The sequence below is a fragment of the Stegostoma tigrinum genome, chromosome 9, assembly GCF_030684315.1.
Source record: "Stegostoma tigrinum isolate sSteTig4 chromosome 9, sSteTig4.hap1, whole genome shotgun sequence".
Taxonomy (NCBI): domain Eukaryota; kingdom Metazoa; phylum Chordata; class Chondrichthyes; order Orectolobiformes; family Stegostomatidae; genus Stegostoma; species Stegostoma tigrinum.
Genome location: NC_081362.1, coordinates 79129533 through 79151780, shown reverse-complemented (window position 1 = coordinate 79151780; position 22248 = coordinate 79129533). Strand labels below are relative to the sequence as shown.

At 40.8% G+C, this 22248-nt stretch overlaps 1 protein-coding gene across 1 annotated transcript in view; it reads right to left on the bottom strand.

Annotated features, from left to right (window-relative positions):
• The window catches only part of mocs3 (molybdenum cofactor synthesis 3), a 208199-nt gene that overhangs the window by 129286 nt on the left and 56665 nt on the right, over positions 1-22248 (bottom strand). The gene's annotated exons all lie outside the window — the stretch shown is intronic.

Below are 22248 nucleotides of genomic sequence, written 5' to 3'. Positions count from 1 at the left end.
GTCAAGAAGCTTCTTAAAGTCTGCTGTTCTATCCACCTCCACCACTTCTGGTAGTGAATTCCAAGTAATTAACAATTTTGAAGAAAACTTGCCTATAACATTTCCTTTACAAGTGCCCCTTTTATTTTAAACCTATGGCTACGAGTAATTGATATTTCATCATTGGGGAAAAAATCTGATTATTCATTCTACTCATGCTGCTCATAACTTTATAAATTTCTATCAGGTGATCCTATAACTTCAACATTTAAGTTTAAAGAAGCCAAGTTTGTCCAATTTTTCTTTATAGCTAAGACCCTCCAAACTAGGCAACTGTTAAACCCATTTCTATACCCTCCCTAAAGCCTCAACATCCATCTGGTGTTATTTCGACCAGGACTGCAGACATTATTCTAAATTTAGCCTAACAAAAGTTCTATATAGCTACAACGTGACTTGCCAATTTTTATAATCTATGGCGTATGCCTTCTTGATGAGCTTAGCCACTTGTGTTGCCACACACTGCCTATTGGCATTAAGTCCATAATTTTCTAAATGTGAGTAAATCCTATCCCTAAGAATCTTCTCCAATAATTTCCCTACCATTGACATAAGGCTCACTGGCCTGTAAATTTCTGGATTATCTCTGTTGCACTGCTTAAACAGAGGAGCAATGTTGGTATTCTCCAGTACTCTGGGATCTCCTGTCACTAAAGGGGTTACTAAGCAATTTCCTCACCAGCCTCTCTCTGCATTCTGGGACAGATTCCATCAGGCCCTGGAGACTTGCCTGCCTTAATATTTTTCAAAAGACCAAACATCCCCCCCCCTTTTTATTTTGAGATGCCCTAGAATATCAACATATCCCTCCTGAGATTCGCCATTCACCATGTCCTTCTCCTTGTGAATACTAATGCAAAATATTGGTTAAGGGCCTTACCTACTTCTTCTAGCTTCATGCATAAATTCCCTGGGTGGACTTTTCCTTTCCCTAGGTACTTTCTTGTTCCTTATCTAAGTATATAATGGCTTGGGATTTTCCTTCATCCTGTTTGCCACAGATATTTCAGGGACCTGTTTAGCCTTCTTAATTCTTTGTCCGTGTTTCTTTTCTGCTATCTTTATATTCTTCAAGGGCTCTGTCTGTCTTTAGCTTCTTAAACCTTACAGATACCTCTTTTTTATCATCTTGATTTTTCTTGTCAACCAACATTCCCAAAACTTGGCGTTCTTATCCTTTATCTTCACAGGAACATGCCAGTCCTGAACTCTAGCCGACTGGCCTTTAATAGGTTCCACATTGCCAAACGTGGATTTCTCCTCCATCAGCCTCCCCAATCTACATTTCCCAGTTCCTGCCTGATATTATAGTAGTTAGCTTTCCACAAATTTAGTACTTTCACCTGAGGACTACTCTTATCTTCATCTATAAGTAACTTAAAACTTACAAACTTAGGGTCACTGTTCTGAAATGCTCCCTCACTGAAAATTTGATCACCTGGCCAGGCTCATTCCCCAAAACTAGGTCTAGTATGGCCCCTTCCCTATTTGGACAATTTAAACATTGTTTCAAAAAGACCATCCTGGACATGCTCAATAAAACTCCCTCATCCAAGCCCCTGGCAGTAAGCAATTACCCACCACAACAACCATGTTGTTTTTACCTTTTCCATAATCTGCCCACATATCTGTTCCTCCACTATCCACTTGCTGTAGGAAGGCCTGTAGTACAATCCCAAAGTGATTGTGCCTTTCATATTCTGAACTCTACCTATATGGCCTCGCTGGATAAACCCTCCAAGGTGTGCTCAGTATGGCTGTGATATTCTCTCTTATCAGTAATACAACTGCTCAACTCTTTTACATCCCTCTCTGTTTCACCTGAAACATCTAAATCCTGGACCATTAAGCTGCTGGTCTTGCCCTTCTCTCAACCAAGTTTCTATAACTGCTATAACATCATACTTATACATATTAATCAAAGCTCTTAGCTCATCTACCTTACCTGTAAAATGTCTCTCATTGAAACAAATACACCCCAGACTGCCAGTTCTGCTACATTCAGTAACCATTCCCTCTCTGTTCTTTCTCTAAGGTTTACTCATCTTAGTCTCTGTCTCTTCCTCAGTCACTTTAGTTGCTGATCTACTGCTCTGGCTCCTGCCCCCCGGCATACTAGTTTAAACCTTCCCAAGGGGTACTGGCAAACCTCCTTGCCAGGATATTGGTACCCGTTGAGTTTAGGCACAATGTGTCCTTTTTGTACAGGTTCCACCTTCCCTGGAAGACATCCAAATGATCCAGTTATGTGAAGCTATTTTTCCTACACCAGCTCTTTAGCCATGTTTTTAACAGTACTGTCTTCCTTTTCTTAGCCTCACTGATATGTGGCACAGGAAGCAATCCTGAAATCACAATCAGGCAGATCCTGTTTTTCAACTTCCTCCCTAATTCCCTCAGCTCCCTTTGTGAGACCTCATCTCTCTTTCTACCTATGTCATTAGTACCAACATGGATGACAATCTCTGGTTGGTCACCCTCCCCTTCAAAATATCCTGTGCCCAGTTAGAGTCATCCTTGACTCTGGCGCCAGGGATGCAACGTACCATCCTGGAATCTCACTTGAGGCCACAAAAAAAATCTGTGCCCCTGATTATAGAGTCCCCTATATTGGACTTTTCCTGTTATATAACAATGCCAGTCGTGCCACTGATCTGGCTGTTGCTGCATTTTTCCCCCGAGAGGTGTCCCAAATAGTATCCTAAATGGTATATTCATTTGAGAAGGGAATGGCCACAGGGGATTCCTTTATTGCTTGCCCAAGTTTAGTTGTTTTCTGGTAGACACCTAACTCTTCTCTGCTTGTGTAGCCCTTACTGGTGGTGGGACCTGCTCACTAAACATGCTATCCACAACATTCCCTGCCTTATGGATGCGCTATAGTGAGTCCTTCCTTAGCTCCAGGTGCTCCATGCGGCAAATCAAGGGCTGCAATTGAACACACTTCCTGCATACAAAAGGGAATCAAGCTTCACAGATCTGCTGGAAATTTTCAAGGATGTGACTATTACAGCTGATAAAGTAGGCCAGTGGATGTGGTTCACTAAGTCTTGTAGCAAGCTCTTGATAAGGTCCCACCATGAAGTTGGTTTGTATAATTAAAGTCCATTGGATTGGGGAGTAGTATACCGACATGGATAGAAGGGTGGTTGGCAGCCAGGGAAAAAATGAGAAGCAATAAAATAGTCATTTTCTGAGTGGGGTATCATAGAGACCAGAGCTGGAATCCCAGCTATTCAAAACATATATGAGTTATTTAGATGAGGGAACTAAATGCAATATCTCCAGTTTCACACATGAGACATAGCTAAGTGGTTAGGTGAACTGTCAGTAGGATGCAGATATACTTCAGTGTGATTTGGACAAGTTGAGTGAGTGGTCAAATGTGTGGCAGATGAATAAATGTCAGGTTCTCCACTTTGGTTTCAAAAACAGGAAGGCAGACTAGAATCTGAATGGCAACAGAATGAGAAAAGGGGGAGGTGAGACAAGGCCTGGGTTTCCTTGTAAACAGGTTGCTGAAAATAAACAGGCATATGACTGCAGGCTATTGGTGAGATTACCCTCAGTGTTTTCTCATTGTTTTTAGTCTTCTAACAAATTTGGTTTTGAACAGTGACATGGGAATTATGAGCTGAAGATAACTTGTGAACTTTGGGTTACAGCTTATGGTAAAAGGAAAAGAATAGATCAAGCAAGCTTTTTTGTTTGTTTGTCAGAAAAGGTCTGGAGGTTAATTGCAAGCTGGTTTTAATTAAAAGACATCTTACAGACAAGGCAAACCCAGGAGGTGCATTTTATTTAAATAGATAGCTGAAGTTGGCTATTAAGGAGGTGAGCACTGGGAATTGGTTCTGGCAAGTCAGGAATAGACCATATATTCAAGTGACAGCAGATGTTGAATGGTAACTGTGGTCTTGGGGAAAAGATGGTCTATCAGGACAAGACCATATTTGAAGTTATTTTTGAGCTTTCTGTGGAGAAGATGTTGGCTGCTGACAACATAGCATGAAGATTGGAAAATTCTCTGTCTAACCTCCTTTTCTAGCTTCTGGAAGACCAAAGAATAGAAAATTGAGTTAAAAGTATTGCTACCTTTACCTGAGTGAATTGAAAAGGTGACCCTGATTGACCTCCAAAAATGGAACTGACACCTATGCTTGTGAAAAATACATCATAAAACCATTTAAATAATATGGCCTGAGAGAATGGGAACTGCAGATGCTGGAGAATCCAAGATAACAAAGTGTGGAGCTGGATGAACACAGCAGACCAAGCAGCATTTTTAGGAGCACAAAAACTGACATTTCGGGCCTAGACCCTTCATCAGATAAGGGTCTGATGAAGGGTCTAGGCCTGAAATGTCAGTTTTTGTGCTCCTACGATGCTGCTTGGCCTGCTGTGTTCATCCAGCTCCACACTTTGTTATCCTAAATAATATGGCCTGTTTTGTTGTATTATTTTGCTTACCCTTTAACTGTGTTTGTTTGTCTGTTTGTCTTTTGGGTGAATGGGGACTGAAAACAAATATTTGGGTTTAAATCATAGACATTAATTAAATGTCTTTTTACATTTTTTTTCTGTTCTAATATTGTACATTTAATAAATTGTGAAGTCTTTTGTTTAAGATACAGAACTGTGACTGGAATTAATAATTCACAAAGTCTGGGGTTGGTTAGCCAAAATTATGACTAGGAATCATTGTAGTAATTACTGAGGGTCTTCTCAGGATTTAATTTTACTGTGTTGTGAATATAGAGGTAGACAGGTTAATTTAGTTCAGTTGTAACACTGTGCAGTTCTGGTCTCCCTTCTCTGAGGAAGGGTATGCTGGCTTTGGAAGGAGTACAACAAAAGTTTGTTAGTCTTATTCTTGGGATGGCAGTACTGACATATAAAAGTGTCTGGATTGGTTAGGACTATATACATTGGAGTTTAGAAGATGAGGGAATCTCATAGAAACCTATAAACTTCTAACAGGATGGGATGGACAAATGCAGAAAGATGTTCCTGATGACCAGGAAGTCCAGAACCAGAGGTCACAGTGTAAGAATATTGGGTAGGCAAATTATGACTGAGATGAGAAGAAATTTCTTCACCCATACAGTGCTGAGTTTATGAAATTTACGACCACTGAAAAAGTTGAGGCCAAAACATTGAATATTTTCAGGATGTATTAGATACAGTTCTTACAGCTAAAAGGATCAATGGATATGAGGAGAAAACAGGAACATGGCACTAAGATGGATAATTATCCAAGATCACACTGATGGTGGAAACAGCTCAAAAGGGCAAATGGCCTACACCTGCTCCTATTTTCCACGTTTTTATCCTGAAAGTGATCTATTTATTCTTAATCTTTATTTTCTGACTGTTAACTAATCCTCAATTCACTTTAATATGTTATCATCCAATCCCATAAGTCCTAAACCTATGGAACAACCCCACATGTACCACCTTATTGATTGACGTCTGAAAATCCAAGTAATCTACATCTATCAGTTCAACCCTTAAAGTGCTTCCTGGAAAGAACTTAAATATATCTATTAAAAATATTTGCCCTCTCACACTCACCAACAATAGTGATTTACAACTGCCCTGTTACCATGTCCTTATGACTGGATTCTGGTATTTTCCCTCACACTGATGTCAGGCTAACTGACTAATAGTTCCCCTCATTCTCTTTGCCTCCTGTTTTGAATCGAACTCAAAATGCTTCAGACCTAAACTATGGAGACCAAGTGAGAGAGGAAACAAGAAACTGAGTAATATAGGGGATAACTCAATGACACAATCAAATTAAAGTGTTCTAAGGAGGTTCTTAAATGGAAGGAAAAATGTGCACGGTACAAGGAACTGTATCAGTGGTTCAAGAAAATATGATACAGAGTCTAGGTGGTGATCACCAAAAATGGAGTGAGGACGTTATGTGTCACAGTCAGTATTTCATTGCATATTTAAGACACAAGCTCATGATGTCATCAGTGTACGATACAATGTGATCTGAGGGTATAGAGTCCTCATATTCTATCTTACTGTGGATCACTTCCGGTATGATACTCTACTTGAGGCATGTTGCTCTGTTGCAATCTACTAATTAAATGCTAGTCCAGATATTTATAGACAAATTATATACAAACGCTACATTACTCAGGCCCATAATAATTAATTGTAATAAATGCGTTGGATTATTCATTACCAAGATGTCCACCGCTAATTTCCTATGTTACGGGGCATGTCAAACATTCCTGCATAAAGTAAAACATGACATTGGAGGCAAATATACATCAGGAAAACTAATATTAGGTGTTACAGAAATGAATGTGGGATGACTTCAGTACAAATCAGGACAGGTCCGTGAAGTTATTTAAAAATGGGGATAATAATTCTGAAATTAACACATTTGGTAGGCTGTAGAAAAATGTTTGAGTTTGGGATATTTGGCCGAGTGGCATTTTATCGGAGCAGCCCAAATCTGAAATCTTCATTGGCTTCTGGCTAGAAATACCTTGTAGGTGTCTGAAGTTCACCATTTTAATATAATTGAGGCCTGTAGCCCACTGCTGGATGCGCCCAAGGTTGACACAGTCTCATTCAGTCACATGGCTCATTCAAACCAAATTTTAAACATTTGGTCCTAAGCTTGGGATCAACTAAATATCTCACCTGCAGGCCTCTCTTCCTACATTCCCTTGTCTACAGTCTCCTCTGCTTCTCACAGAATCATAGAATTGCTACAGCACAGAAGTTATACCGAGTATATTTGGCCTGTCATGCCTCCACAGGTTCTATTGTCTAGTGACAATCTCCTGGCTTTTACATATTTCTCTGCACAAAATTCCTATCCAAACAATCATCCAATTCTCATTTAAACTCAATTGACTCAGTTGATCCTGCACCCACCACATTTCCAATCCGCACATTCCACATCCTTGCCTGGTGTATAAAGACATTCTTTTCCTCACATCTCACTTAATTCATATGCACTTGACTTTAAATATATGCCTTCTCATTCTTTTTCCTTTTATGACTGGGGACAGCTTCTCCCTATCTACTCTGTCCAGGCCAGTCATGATTTTGAAAGCTTCAAACAAATCTCCTCTCAGCCTTCTTCTTCCAGGGAGAACAGCTCCAAGTTCTTCAATCTATCCTCATTACTGAAGTTTTCCATTCCTGTAATCATTATGGTAAATCACTTCTGCACTTTTTCCAATACAGTCACATCTTCCCTATAATGTGGCACCCAAACTGTACACACTATTTCATCTGATCTAAAAATTGCTTGTATAACTTTAATATCACCTTATTGCTTTTCTACACCATGCACCTATTATTATTGGTAAGAACACTGTTTGCTTAATTAATTGCTGTCTCCTTCTGTCCTGCCACTTTTAATGATCTGCATATGTATAGACCTGTTCCCTCCGTTTCTGTATGCAATTTAGAATTGTACTCCCTGTTTTATGTTATCTTTTTATGTTTTTCTGATCAAAGTGGATCACCTCACATTTCCCTACATTGAATATCACCTGCCATCTTTCTGCCTACTCTAGTACCTTGCCTATATCCTTTTGGAGTTCAACACTGTCCTCCTCACAGTTTACAATTCTTACAAGTTGGTTTCCAAGTTTCTTCCAAGTTCCGAAAATTGTCCCTGCACACCAAGATGGAGATTATTAATATACGTCGGGAATAGAAAAGATCCGAATATAGATCCTTGAAGAACTCCACTGCAAACTTGCGTCCAGCCCAAAAATATGCATTGACCATTACAGTCTATTTTCTATTACTGAACCAATTTTGTATCCATATTGCTACTGTCCCTTTTATACCATGACTTTTAACTTTCGTCACAAGTCTTTGTGTGGCACAGCAATCAAGTGCCTTCTGGAAATCCATGTGTATTGTATCAGCTGTGAGACCTCATCGTTCCTTTCTGTTACCTCTTCAAAAAACTGCAGCAAATTAGTGAAGCATGATTTCCCCTTTAGAAATTCATGCTGACTCCTCCTAACCAACACACCTGTTTCCATACGATTAGTGATTTCACCCTGAATAATTGTTTCAAGAATTTTTACCACTATTGAAATCAAATTAATCGCCTATATTATGCCCATTGAAGACTTTATAGTTAGCTGCTAGTTTATACTCGAAGTTCTTTGTTTTTTCATCTCCCTTCTAAATCTTCAGTATTCCTAGAGTCATAGAATCATACTTTGCTGACCAACAAATACCAAACTACACTAACCCCATTTACTTGGGTCATAGCCTACTACGTCATGGCATTTTAAGTACTCATTCAGATGCTTCTTAAAATGTTGCAAGGGTATTTGCTTTCACCACCCTCTCAGTCAGCACTTTCCATATATGTTGTCTGAGTGAAAACATTTTTCCTCAGATCTCCTATAAAGCGTTTATTCCTCACTTTAAATTTATGCTGTCTGGCCTTAGTCATGTCAGCCATGTGAAAGAGATTCTTATGATCAACGTTGTATATGGTTCTCATAATTTTGTATATCTCACCGGATCCTCCCCTCAGTCTCCCCTGCTGCAAGGAAAACAAACCCAGCCCATCCAGTCTCTGCTCATAACTGATACTTTTCATCATCGGCAACATTCTGGTGAATCTTCCCTGCATCCTCTCCAGTGCAGTCATGTTCTTCCAATAGTACGGTGGCCAGAACTGCACAGAACATTCAATCTGTGGCCTAACCAATGTTTTATCAAGTTGTAACAAGACTTCCTTGCTCTTATATTCTGGGCCCTGTCAAATGAAAACAAGCATCCTTGTATGCCTTCTTCACTACCCTGTCTACGTGTGCTGACACCTTCAGGAATCCATGGACTTGTACACGTGTCATTCCTAATTACTCCCTAGGGACCTTCCATACATTGTATATATTTTTCCCTTATTCAACCTCCCAAAATGCATTTCCTCTCACTTAACTGGTTTAAATTCCATCCGCCATTGCTCTGCCCAACTTACCAGCTGATCCTGCAGCCTGAGACCATCCTGCTCGTCATCATCAACGCCACAAATTTCCATGTCATCTGTAAACCTACCTATTGTACCTTCTACAGTCACAATCAAGTTGTTAAAGTACATAATAAACAGCAAGGGCCCCAGCACCAAATCCTGTGGTACACCACTGGTCGCAGGTTTTCAATTTCAAAAACAACCCTCCACCATTAGCTTTTGCCTCCTACTCTAAGTCCATTTTGGATCTACTCTGCCAACTTGCCCTGGATCCCGTTGGATCTTACCTTTTGGTTCAGCATTCCATATGGGACTTTGTCAAAGGCCTTTCTCAAGTCCAAATGTTAACTACTTCAACTGCAACACTCAATGTATTGAGTCACCTTTTCAAAAACACTCACTTAAATTTCTCAGACAGGGTCTCCTTCTAACAAATCTATGCTCCTTATCCCTGCTCAATCCTTGCCTTTCCAAGTATGAATTAATCCTGTCCTTCAGGACTTTTTCTAATAATTTCCCTACCACTCATAATGGGTGGGTCTGTAATTACCTGGAATTTCCCTGCTGCTATTCTTGAACAAAGGAACCACATTAACTATCTGGCATTGTACCTGTAACCAGTCAAGTATTAAATCTGTCCGAGAGGGACCTAGCAATCTTTTCCCTTGCCTCTCCATAGCAATCAAGGTATATCTCATCGGGTCCTGGGATTTATGCACCTGTATGCCCACTAAAACATCTAATACCATCTCCTTGTTAATCACAACATGTTCTATCCCAACTGAAGTCACCAGTGACAATGTCTTTCTCTTCTGTGAATAGAGATGAGAAGTATTAATTTAAGATTTAACTCACGTCCCCAAACTCCAGGCACCGATTGCCTCTTTGGTCTCTAATAGGTTCCACTCTTCCCTGGTAATGGTCTCACTCTTATTACACTTAAAAAAACCTTTGGCGTTTTCCTTGATCCTCTGTGCCAAAGATATTTGGTAGCTCCTCTTTGCCCTCCTAATTTCCTGCTGATTCTCAATTATATTTTCTGCCTTTCATCTGTCTTAAGCACTAATTTTCTTTCCAAGTTAATTTCTACCTTCTTTGTCATGCAGGGAACTCTGGATTTTTTTGTGGTCCTTTTTCCATTAGAGGGAATATACCATAATTGTTTTTGAACCATCTGCTTCTTAAAGGTGGCCCATTTTTCAATTACTATTATCCCCCCCAGCCTCTTATTCCAAACAATCTTGCTCAACTCTGCACTTTCACTACTGAAGTCAGCTCTCTGCCAATTGATTTTTCTTACTGTGGATTGTTGTATGTCATTCTGCCACACCATCCTGAATGCCATATTAGAATGATCACTGTCTCCTAACTGTTTCCTAAATCCACTTGGTCCACCTCATTTCCAAGGACAAGATCCAATATTGCATCCGTCCCTGTCAGATGGGATATATCCTGCTGTAGAAAACTCTCCTGCCATAATCTAAGAACAGTTGTCCCTCACTGCCCCTTACATTACCAGTATTACAGTCTACACTTGTGTAAATGAATTATAATATTATAATTATTATAACATTATAATTACTATATAATATTGTGATGTCTCTATAATTTCCCTGCTGATTTGTTTCTCTACATCCTTTTTACTAGCTGGTGATTTATAGATTACACCAAGCACATAATTGTACCTTTTTCATTCCCTAACTCTCACCAAATCCTTGAATGTTCTGAGATATCTTCCCTCCTCAGCACTGCAATGTCCTCCTTTGCCAATACTGCTACTCCTCTTTTCTTTCCTTTTCTGGACAATTTATGTTCTGGAATATTCAACTCCCGGTGTTGCCCTTCCTTGAGCCAGCACCACAACAAGATAATTCCACATTGCAATTTGTGTCTGTAACTTCCCAACCTTATTTATTATGTTCCATACACTTACACATATGCATGTTCACTCTGTTTTGGACTCCCTTTCTTTCTTCTCTACTCTGACATCATCTATTAACTTACTATTCTCTATGAAAGTGCCATCTGTATCCTGAAATATTTTGGAAGCCTTGTTATTCTCGATCTTCTTTCAGAGAGCAGTGTTTACAAATACTGCATGCTACAGAGTCGTAAATTAGGGTTATTATTTTGTGAGGCTAAGTCAGCTGCATGTCTGACAGCCAACATGCCTGGCCAGTAAGCCAACAGCCTTGTCAGGAGTACAAATGCTTAAGATCTACTCCCATATAAACTAGAAATGGGGGTCCTTGAGCACTTGGACACTAGTTGTTTAAATCTTGCATAAGCATCGTGTTTTGAGTACAAAATGATTTATGTTGTGTTCACTATGCAGATTTGGCTTTGATCACTTTCCAGCTGAAAAGTATTTTTCTGTAAATGGCTGTTGCTGAATATTAAAATGATTAGAGTTAAGTGGAGTAGAGCAACATTCATTAAAGAGACTGTAACTGTGTTTTGTAATTTACTTTTGTTTGGGAAGAGGACAAGCTGTAATAGCATTTGTGTTACTTTGATTGTAATGACATTACCTGAAAGTACATCAATGACGCATTTCATATCACTTACATTGTGTGCTGGAAAACAAATATGCAGTAGGTCGCCATTCACTTCTTCCCAAAGATACATTTTCTGCAATTCATGTTAGTATTTGACAATAAAGTATCAGATTCGTACTGCTAAGGAACAGCAGCCTTGGATGAGGTTCATTTGAAAGTAGAATACTGGTCATTTTCAAGAATATTTGAAATACATGAGGTGAGCAATACAGATGAAAAATAAAGACCAAAAACAGTGTCAAATCTGACATTCCATAACATCGCTCTTTATTGGAATAATTAGACTCATGATTCTTCAGTGTTGTATTTAAAATTTCCAACGAGACCATCTGCAATTACATTTGAGAAAGAGCTTGACATCACTTTTTTTAAAAAAGCAGCTGAAACTTTTGTCAAAATTCTGCTGTAACTCTTGCAAAATACCTGTTGAAACTTGCTTCAAGAATTTTGTCAGTGTCTTGTAAAAATCAGAACTTCTGCCTTCTTTCAAGGCAAATGGGAAAGGTTGGAGGAGGCAGACCTTAAATTAAGTGGCACTACTGTTGCTCCTTAATCAAAATCCCAAGTTAATTAAGGAATAAATATTGGCTAGGATACTGTAGACTGTCTACAAAATCATGAGCGGTATAGACAGGGTGGATAGCAAGAAGCTTTTTCCCAGAGTGGGGGACTCAATTACTAGGGGTCATGAGTTCAAAGTGAGAGGAGGAAAGTTTAAGGGAGATACGCATGGAAAGTTCTTTACACAGAGGGTGGTGGGTGCCTGGAACGCGTTGCCAGCGGAGGTGGTAGATGCAGACACGTTAGCGTCTTTTAAGATGTATTTGGACAGGTACATGGATGGGCGGGGAGCAAATGGACGCAGACCGTTAGAAAATAGATGACAGCTTAGACAGAGGATCTCAATCGGCGCAGGCTTGGAGGGCCGAAGGGCCTGTTCCTGTGCTGTAATTTTCTTTGTTCTTTGTTCTTTGAAAATAATTACACACCTCTTCCTCGAAATAGTGCATTGGGATCTATAAGTCAGCTGAGAGTAGACAGGCATCAATTTAATTTCACATCTAAATATGGCACCCATGACAACATTCCCTCCTAGGTCATACTAGGTCAACAGCATGGAAAACACCTTGCAGAAAATTCAACTTAGATAGACAGGTCCTGACACTTGAAAAATTGATTACAAAATCCCCAAGAAAATCTTCTATGAGGAGCTGTGTTAGAGAAAAAGACTTCAAGGTAGTTAATACAAATAACAAAGGCATCCTTAAAAAAAGAAACCAAAAGATCTGCGGATGCTGTAAATCAGGAACAAAAACAAAGTTGCTGGAAAAGCTCAGCAGCTCTGGCAGCATCTGTGGAAGGAGAAAACAGAGTTAACGTTTTGGGTCCAGTGACTCTTCCTCAGAGTTCTGAGGAAAGGTCACCGGACCCAAAACGTTAACTCTGTTTTCTCCTTCCACAGATGCTGCCAGACTTGCTGAGCTTTTCCAGCAACTTTGTTTTGTTCCTAAAAAAGAAACTTACAGACTTCGACATCTCTGTTAAGAAAACATTCTAGTCAAGCACTCTATATTGGAGTAAACATTGAAATTTAGTTCAGCCTGTTTCAAGGACCAGCTATGCCAAACCTGCAAACAGGGCGGTGTGGACTTGTTGGGCCAAAGGACCTGTTTCCACACAGTAGCGAACCTAGTCTAATCTAATCTGATGTACCCAGAGGAAGGTCAGAGGCGATATTGCTGCAGAAGTTGTCTAAGAATTATCAATTGGATTATGAATTAAACTTCTATGGACAAGTGGTGGGACTGTTCTTTGAAAAGAGATTGGATAAACTGAGATAATGGGAACTGCAGATGCTGGAGAATCCAAGATAATAAAGTGTGAAGCTGGATGAACACAGCAGGCCAAGCAGCATCTCAGGAGCACAAAAGCTGACGTTTCGGGCCTAGACCCTTCATCCTCTCTGATGAAGGGTCTAGGCCCGAAACGTCAGCTTTTGTGCTCCTGAGATGCTGCTTGTCCTGCTGTGTTCATCCAGCTTCACACTTTATTATCTTGGATAAACTGAGCCTGTATTATCTAGCATTTTGAAGAATGAGAGACAATCTAATGGAAACCTACAAAATACTTAAAAAATAGGATATATGTAGGTATGATATATCCCCTGGCTGGGGACTCTAGGTGCAGGGTGCCCAGTTTAAAAATAAGGCAGATGCCATTTAGGACAGAGATGAGGAGAAATGTTTTTATTCAAAGGATGGCAAAACTTTGGATTTATCTATCAGAGAGGAATTTAAAAGCTCAATCTTTGGGTATATCTAAAATAGGGGTTGATCATTTGGTGGTTAGCAATAGCTTAAAGTGTTAGGAGGATAGAGTGGGTAAAAAGCATTGAAGTGTTCAATTAGCTACAGTCATATTAAATGGCGGAACAGGCTAAATAGCTGAATGGCTTACCCTTGTATCTATGTCCCTATGTTACTAAATCTTTAACAGCTTGGCAGGCTTGAATGACAAGGAATTTACCATGTCTGACTAGAATGTTAGCCTTGGCTTTTGTGTTCAGACTCTAGAGTCAGACTAGAGATTTAGAGATAAGCAGCAAACAGCCTCAGGAAGTGTATGCACAACACACATAGCCCAAAATACTCCAGGCCAGTATTACAATGTGCAGGCAGCAGTATGAGCCAAAGCACAGTTTGTCCAGGCATTGACACTGTGGGTAGTGTTTGATGGAAGCCATAGAATTCTTGTCTATCAAGCTTGTGCTGGGAATCCTCCACATTGACTCTGGACACCAGAAAATCTCATGGCTTCAGGTGAAGGATGAACAAGGAAACCCCCTGCTGATTACCACATATCATCCTGCCTCAGCTGATCAGTCAGTACTTCTCCATGTTGAACAACTCTTGGAGGAAGCACTAAGGATGGCAAGGGCATAAAATGTACTCTAGGTGGGGGATTTCAATGTCTATCACCAAGAGTGGCTCAGCAGCAGCACTACTGATTGAGTTCGTTGGGTCCTAAAGGACAGCTGCTAGACTGGGTCTGTGGCTGGTTCTGGGGGAAACACCAAGAGGAAAAACATACTTGGCCTCAGTGATAGTAGGACCTGCAGATGCTGGAGAATCTGAGATAACAAGGTGTAGAGCTGGATGAACACAGCAGGCCAGGCAGAATCAGAGGGGCAGGAAAGCTGATGTTTTTGATGAAGGGTCTAGGCCCGAAATGTCAGCTTTTGTGCTCCTTAGATGCTACTTGGCCTGCTGTGTTCATCCGGCTCCACACTTTGTTTCAGGTCTGGACCCTTCTGACCAGACCCAAATTGTCAGCTTTCCTGCTTCTCTGATGCTGCCTGGCCTGCTGTGTTCACCCAGCTCTACGCATTGTTATCTCATACTTCGCTTCATCTTTAGCAATCTGCAGGCTGCAGATGCAGCAGTCCATGACAGTATTGGAAAGAGTGAAAACTGTACAGTTCTTGTGGAAACAAAGTCCTGTCTTACTATTGAGAACACTGTCCATACTGTTGTATGGCACTATTACGGAGCTAAATGTGCCAGGCTTCAAAGAGATCTAGCAATTCAAGGCTGGACATCTGTGAGGTGCCATGGGCCATCAAAAGCAGCAGAATTGTACTCCAGCACAATCTGTGACCCCATGATCTGGCATAATTCCCCCACTCAACTGTCACCATCGAGCCAGGGGATCAACATTGGTTCAGTGAAGAGTGTGGGGGAATGACTGCAGCAGCACATGGCTAAAAATGAAGTGTCAAACCTGGTGAAGCTACAAACAGGATGAATTGTGTGGCAAATAGCATAAACAGCAAGTGACAGATAGAACTAAGCAATCCCACAACAAAACTTCGGATCTAAGCTCTGCGGTCCTGCTACATCCAGTGATGAAGGGTGGTGGACAATTAAACAACACTCTGGAGGGGAAGGCTCCATGGATGTCCCCATGGTCATTGATGGAACAGCCCAACACATCAGTGTGAAAGATAAGGCTGAAATATTTGCAGCATTCTTCAGCCAGAAGTGTCAAGTACATGATATATCTCAGCCTCCTCTAGTGGTCCCTAGCATCACAATTTGCTTTACTCCACGTGATATTGAGAAACAACTATAGGCACTGTATTCTGAAAAGACTATGGCCCCCAACAACATTTCAGCAATGGACCTGAAGATGTGGTCCGGAACCTGCCACACCTCTAGCCAAGCTCTTTCAATATAGTTACAACTCTTGGATATTTACTCGACAATGGGTAAAATTATCCATTTATGTCCTTTATACCAAAAGCAGGACAAATCCAACTCTGGCAATTACCGCCCTATCAGTCTCCTCACAGTCATCAGTAATGTGACGGAAAGTATCATGAACATTGCTACCAAGCAGCACTTGCTCAGCAATAACCTGCTCACTGAGGCCTAGTTTGGATTTTGCCAGGGCCACTCAGCTCCTGACATCATTCCAGCCTTGGGTCACATATGGTCAAAAGAACTGAATACAAGAGGTGAGGGGAGAATGACTGCCCTTGACATCAAGGCCACATTCAATCAAGTGTGGCAACAAGGAGCCCTAGCAAAACTGGAACCAGTGGGCATTGAAGCAGATGCTCTACTGGGTTCTAATCATATCTGGCATATAGAAAGCTGGTTGTGGTTATTGGAGGTCAGTCATCTCAGCTACAGAATAGGAGTTCCTCTGGGGAATGTCCTAGGCGGAACCATCTTCAGCTGCTTCCTCAATGACATTCCCTCCATTATAAGGTCTGAAATTGGGATATTTGCTGATTCAACACTATTTGCAACTCCTCAGATAGTGAAAAAATCCATATTCAAATGCAATAATATCTGGCCAATATCCAGGCTTGGGTTAACAAGTGACAAGTAACATTTGTGGCAGACAAATGCCAGGCAGTGACCTTCTCTACCAAGAGACAACCTAATCTCTGCCGTTTGACATTCAATGGTGTTACCATCACTGGAAATGGACAATTTCACATTTTGTCTTTTGATGCTCCGTTTGACAGATCTTTGCCCATTCAACCTATCTATATCCCATTGTGGCCTTTTTCAGTTGTCTTCCTACCCATGTTTGCATTGTCAGCAAATTGGGCAACCATACATAAATTATTTGTATAAATTGCCACGAGTTGCAGTTCTAGCACAAATCCCTGTGGCACACCACTCATTTCAACTTTCTAACCTGAAAATGACCTATTTATGCTAATTCCCTGTTTCCTATTAGCCAGCCTGATGTTTTATTCATGCTTCTCCCTATTCGATGAGCTTTTACTTTAACCTTAGATGTAGCACATTATCAAATGCTTTCTGAAATTCTGAAAGATTCTAACATCTCCTGATTCCCTCCAATGCACAGCATGTGTTATCAAAAGGGCACCTACTTCAGGCTCCTACTCATTGACTACAGCTCTGTCTTCAACACCATAATTCCCTCTAGTCTGATCTCAAAGTTCAGAGACCTAGGTCTCAGCTCATCAATCTGCAACTGGATCCTCAGCTTTCTGACCCATAGACTACAGTCAGTGACAACTGCACCTCCTCCACAATAACCCTCAACACTGAAGCCCCCCAAGGATGTGTTCTCAGCTCCATTGTACTCCCTCTACGCCCCTGACTGTGTCACCAAATTTCGAAATTACACCATCTACAAGCTTGCTGACAACACCACCATGGTAGGATGGATATCAAACAACAATGAGTCAGAAAACAGAACAGAGACAGAACGTTTGGTGCCATGGTGCAACGATAACAACGTCTCTCTCAATGTCAGTCACATAAAAGAACTAATTATTGACTTCAGAAACAAAGGAGGAGAACACACTCCCATCTCCATCAATGGAGTGGAGTTTGAGAGGATTGAGAGCGTCAAGTTCTTAGGAATGACAATAAACGATAACCTGTCCTAGACTTTCCACACAGATACAATGGCCAAGAAGGCACAACAATGCCTCTTCTTCCTCAGGTGGCCGAGGAAATTTGGAATGTTCATATGGACCCTCATCAACATTTACAGATGCACCATAGAAAGCATACTGTTTGAGTGCATAACAGCCTGATATGGCAACTGCTGTGCCCAGGATTGTAAGAAACTACAGGAGGTTGTATGCACAGCCTATGCCATCATGGAAGCCAGAACCCTGTACATGGACTCCATTTACATGTCTCGTTGCTGCAAAAAGGCTGCCAACATCATCAAAGACCCATCTCACCCCAGTAAAGCTCTCCTCCAACGTCTTCTGTCAGGCAGAAGATACAGAAGCTTGAACACATGCACCAGCAGGTTCAGGTACAGCTTCTTCCCTGCCATTATTAGACTGATTAATGGACTCCCTAACTTCAAGTAATGTTGATCTTGTTAATGTTGATATTGCCTTGTGCACCTCCTGTGAAATGTAACCTGTATACCTCACTCTGTCTAAACACCCAATGATCAGTATGTCCTTGTTTACTGTGATCTCTCTACACTGCTTGCAAACAAAGCTTTTCACTATACTTACGTTAATGTGACTACAATAAATCAAATCAAAACCTCAGTCAAAAACTCCAGTTGATTGCTTGAACACATGAGTTTGGTCACAGTGGTAATATCCCTACCTTTGAGCTATGAGACCTGGGTTCAAGTCCCACCTGCTCCGGTGGTGTGTAATAACATCTCTGAACAAGTTAATTTGAAAATACCAAGATTGGTTGAACATGAATCCCCTTCAGCAAAACCAGGGTGACTCTACCTGATTATCCTAAACTTACCTTATAACTTCTTTATTAATAGCTTCCAACATTTTTCCTATGACAGATGTTGAGCTAACTGACCTGTAGTTTTCATCTTTCGGTCTTTTTGAATTAAAGATTTCTATCATTCAGTCTAATTGGACTATCCCAGCTCAAAGGTGTTTTGAAAATTAAAACCAATGCATCCATCACCTCACTAGCCACTTCTTATAAGATTCTAGAATGAAATCAATCAGAACTAGGGCATTTGTCAGCTCACTCCACCCCACAGAGGCCTTCAGTGGACTCTTAGTGTTTACTTAATGACTTAATTCGCCTGCTGCTGGTATTAAATCAGAGTAATCAGCTCACTCAAGGCACGGTGGTAATATCTTTACCCTAGACTGCGAGGCCTGAGTTAAAGTCCCACCAGCTCCAGAGGTGTGTAATAATATCTCTGAAATGATTGATTAGAAAAAAAAGTTAACAAAAATAAAAATAACACAATGTACTCAATATGCAAGGAGAATGATATGCAAATCCTAGCCTGTTTGTTTGTAGGTTCCCAAAGGGGTTGTTAGAATCATAACACCAGTCACATTGTCTTGGCTTACATTACTCTCTTATACTACGGAAGCCATATTCTTCCAAAAGTTTTGGAAAGGATTATAAGACATAGGATTTATAGTCATCTAGCAAGCAACCATTTGATTGGAGATAGTCAGCATGGATTCGTCAAGGGTAGGTCGTGTCTCACAAACCTCATTGAGTTTTTTGAGAAGGTGACCAAGCATGTGGATGAGGGTAGGGCAGTTGACATGGTGTACATAGACTTCAGTAAAGCCTTTGATAAAGTTCCACATGGTAGGCTATTGGAGAAAATACGGAGACATGGAATTGAGGGAGATCTAGCAGTTTGGATTAGAAACTGGCTTTCTATAAGAAGGCAACAAGTGGTGGTTGATGGAAAATATTCAGCCTGGAGTCCAGTTATTAGTGGTGTGCCTCAAGGATCCGTTTTGGGTCCACTGCTGTTTGTCATTTTCATAAATGACTTGGATGCAGGCATAGATGGCTGGGTTAGTAAGTTTGCAGACGACACTAAAGTCGGTGGAGTGGTGGACAGTGTGGAAGAATGTTGCGGGTTGCAGGGAGACTTGGATAAACTGCAGAATTGGGCTGAAAGGTGGCAAATGGAGTTCAACGTGGATAAATGTGAAGTGATTCACTTTGGGAAGAATTACAGGAAGGCAGAATACTGGGTCAATGTAAAGATTCCTGGTAGTGTGGATTAGCAGCGGGATCTTGGTGTCCATGTACATCGATCCCCTAAAGTTGCCACCCAGGTTGATAGTGCTGTTAAGAAGGCTTATAGTGTGTTAGGTCTTATTGGTAGAGGGATTGAGTTCCGGAGCCGTGATGTCATGCTGCAACTGTACAAAATGCCAGTGCGGCCTCACTTGGAATATTGCGTGCAGTTCTGGTCGCCCCATTACAGGAAGTGTGTGGAAGCATTGGAAAAGGTGCAGAGGAGATTTACTAGGATGTTGCCTGATCTGGAGTGAAGGCCCTATGAAGAAAGGCTGAGGGACTTGGGTCTGTTCTCATTGGAGAGAAGAAGGCTAAGAGGGGATTTGATGGAGACATACAAGATGATCAGAGGATTAGATAGGGTGGACAGTGAGAGTCTTTTTCCAAGGATGATGACGTCAGGTTGTACAAGGGGGCATAGCTACAAATTGAGGGGTGATAGATTTAAGACAGATGTCAGAGGCAGGTTCTTTACTCAGAGAGAGGTAAGGGTGTGGAACGCCCTGCTTGCCAATGTAGTTAACTCAGCCACATTAGGGGCATTTAAACAGTCCTTGGATAAGCATATGGATGACGAGGGGACAGTGTAGGGGAATGGGCTTTGATTAGTTCACAGGTCAGCGCAACATCAAGGGCCGAAGGGCCTGTTCTGCGCTGTATTGTTCTATGTTCTCTGTTCCCTTGGCCATTCAATTATTGACATTTCTGTAGCAGGATACTAATATGCAATAGATGTTGAAGTTTGAGAGTTCAAATACCACTCCAGGGCTTGTGCACAAAAATTGAGGCTGATAATCCAGTGCAGTACCAAGGCAGTGCCACACTTTTAGACTGTCATAGTTTGGAAAAGACATCAAACCAAGGCCTGAAGTCGCAGGTGGACTTTTAAAAGATTCATGGCACTATTTAGAAAAAGAGCAGGATAGTTTTCACCAGTGTCCAGTTGAACATATGCCCCTCAACCAAAATTACAAAAACCGATTACGTGGCGATTTATCAGTCTGGAGGGGTTTGCCATACTGACTGTTGTGTTTCTGATATTACAATAGCGACTACGCATCAAAAGTAATAATTGCTGTATGACACTTAGAGACTTTCTGCGATCATGAAAGGTGTTGTATAAATGCAAGTCTTAATTTTAATATGTTTTATCTAAGAGTTGTCTTGCATATGGTTGTCAAGAGGAAACTAGGATTAGATTGGTGAAACAGAGCAATTACAAGAGACTCAACAGAGAGAAACAGAAAGGGGTGGAGAAACTCAGCAAATGTGGTAGCATCTGTGGAGTGAAGCAACAAACTAAGGAAAACAGAACAGCAAATAACTGTAGCTACTTTCCCATGGCACTTTAATTGGAATGGCATAAACTTTGAACAAAGGAACAGGAGTAGGCCATTCAGCCTCTCATGTCTGTTTCACCATCCAAGGAGTTCATGGCTGATCTAAAAGGGTTAACACTGAGGAATGCCTTGAGCATCGATGATAACATGAGGATTTGTGGGGAGAAAAGCTAGACCTGTAGATCCCTATACTTAAAGAGCATGGAAGTAGTAAAGCAGTCCATGGTAAGGTGCAGACTAAGTGTAATTGCACATACAATGGGCATAGATAAAATCATCTAGGGAGGAACACCTTGGAGGCATGTTTAGAGATTGAGATGAGTCAGCAGCAAAAAATATTTTGGGCCATTTCCTTTAAACAGAAATAGATGCTGTAGAACACTTCAAAGACACTAAAGGATCAAGACAAGTATTTGGGCTACGGACAGCTAGTATTTGCCACCACAATTTCAACTCAAGGCATCAATGGGTAAAAGAACTTTCAATTGTACCTTTTCAATTACTGTTCTGATACTCTCAATATATCTCACCTATGCTGGATAAAGTTTAACCATTGCCACCAATATGGATCAAAGTTTAATTATTTGTTATCAAAAGGAAAACCAAACACAACTATATTCATAATGGTGATTACTTGTTTTGTTGCATTTTCTTCATAGTTTTGGTGATCTTTGTGAGGTCAGAACAGTAAACGTCCACGCCAGTTGATGCTCCATCTTATTTCTTGTCTACATGTTACCTGTTTGCAACATCATATGAAATACACAATCAGTTTCCACATCTACTTTCACCCCTTTGTTTAGCAACTGACTGAGGCTGAACTAGACTCAGAGGACATACCACGTTTGACCCCAAGATGAGTTTTCAACCTCATTTCAACACCAACACCACGATCATCTATTTTCACCTCTGTAACACTGTCTTACCCAATTTTGTCTCACCTCATCTGCAGCTCAAATGATTATTAATGCCTTTGCTACCTCCAAATTCTGCTATTCTTACATATACTTGGCTGACCTCCTATTTTCCACCTTCCATGAACAGAGTTTATATGGAACTCTACTGTCTCTTTCATAACTTACCATAAGTCCCACTTACCATTCATAGCTGTGTTTGCTGACCTATATTGGCTCCCAGAAAAGTGATGCCTCATTCTTAAAATTTCCCCTGTATCTCTTGCAACTTTCTCAAGTCCAACAACTCTCCAAGAGGTCTATTCTCCTTCAGTTCATGTCTTCAGATGCCAGGGCTCCAAATTCTGGAATTCTCTCCCTTAATTACTCCAA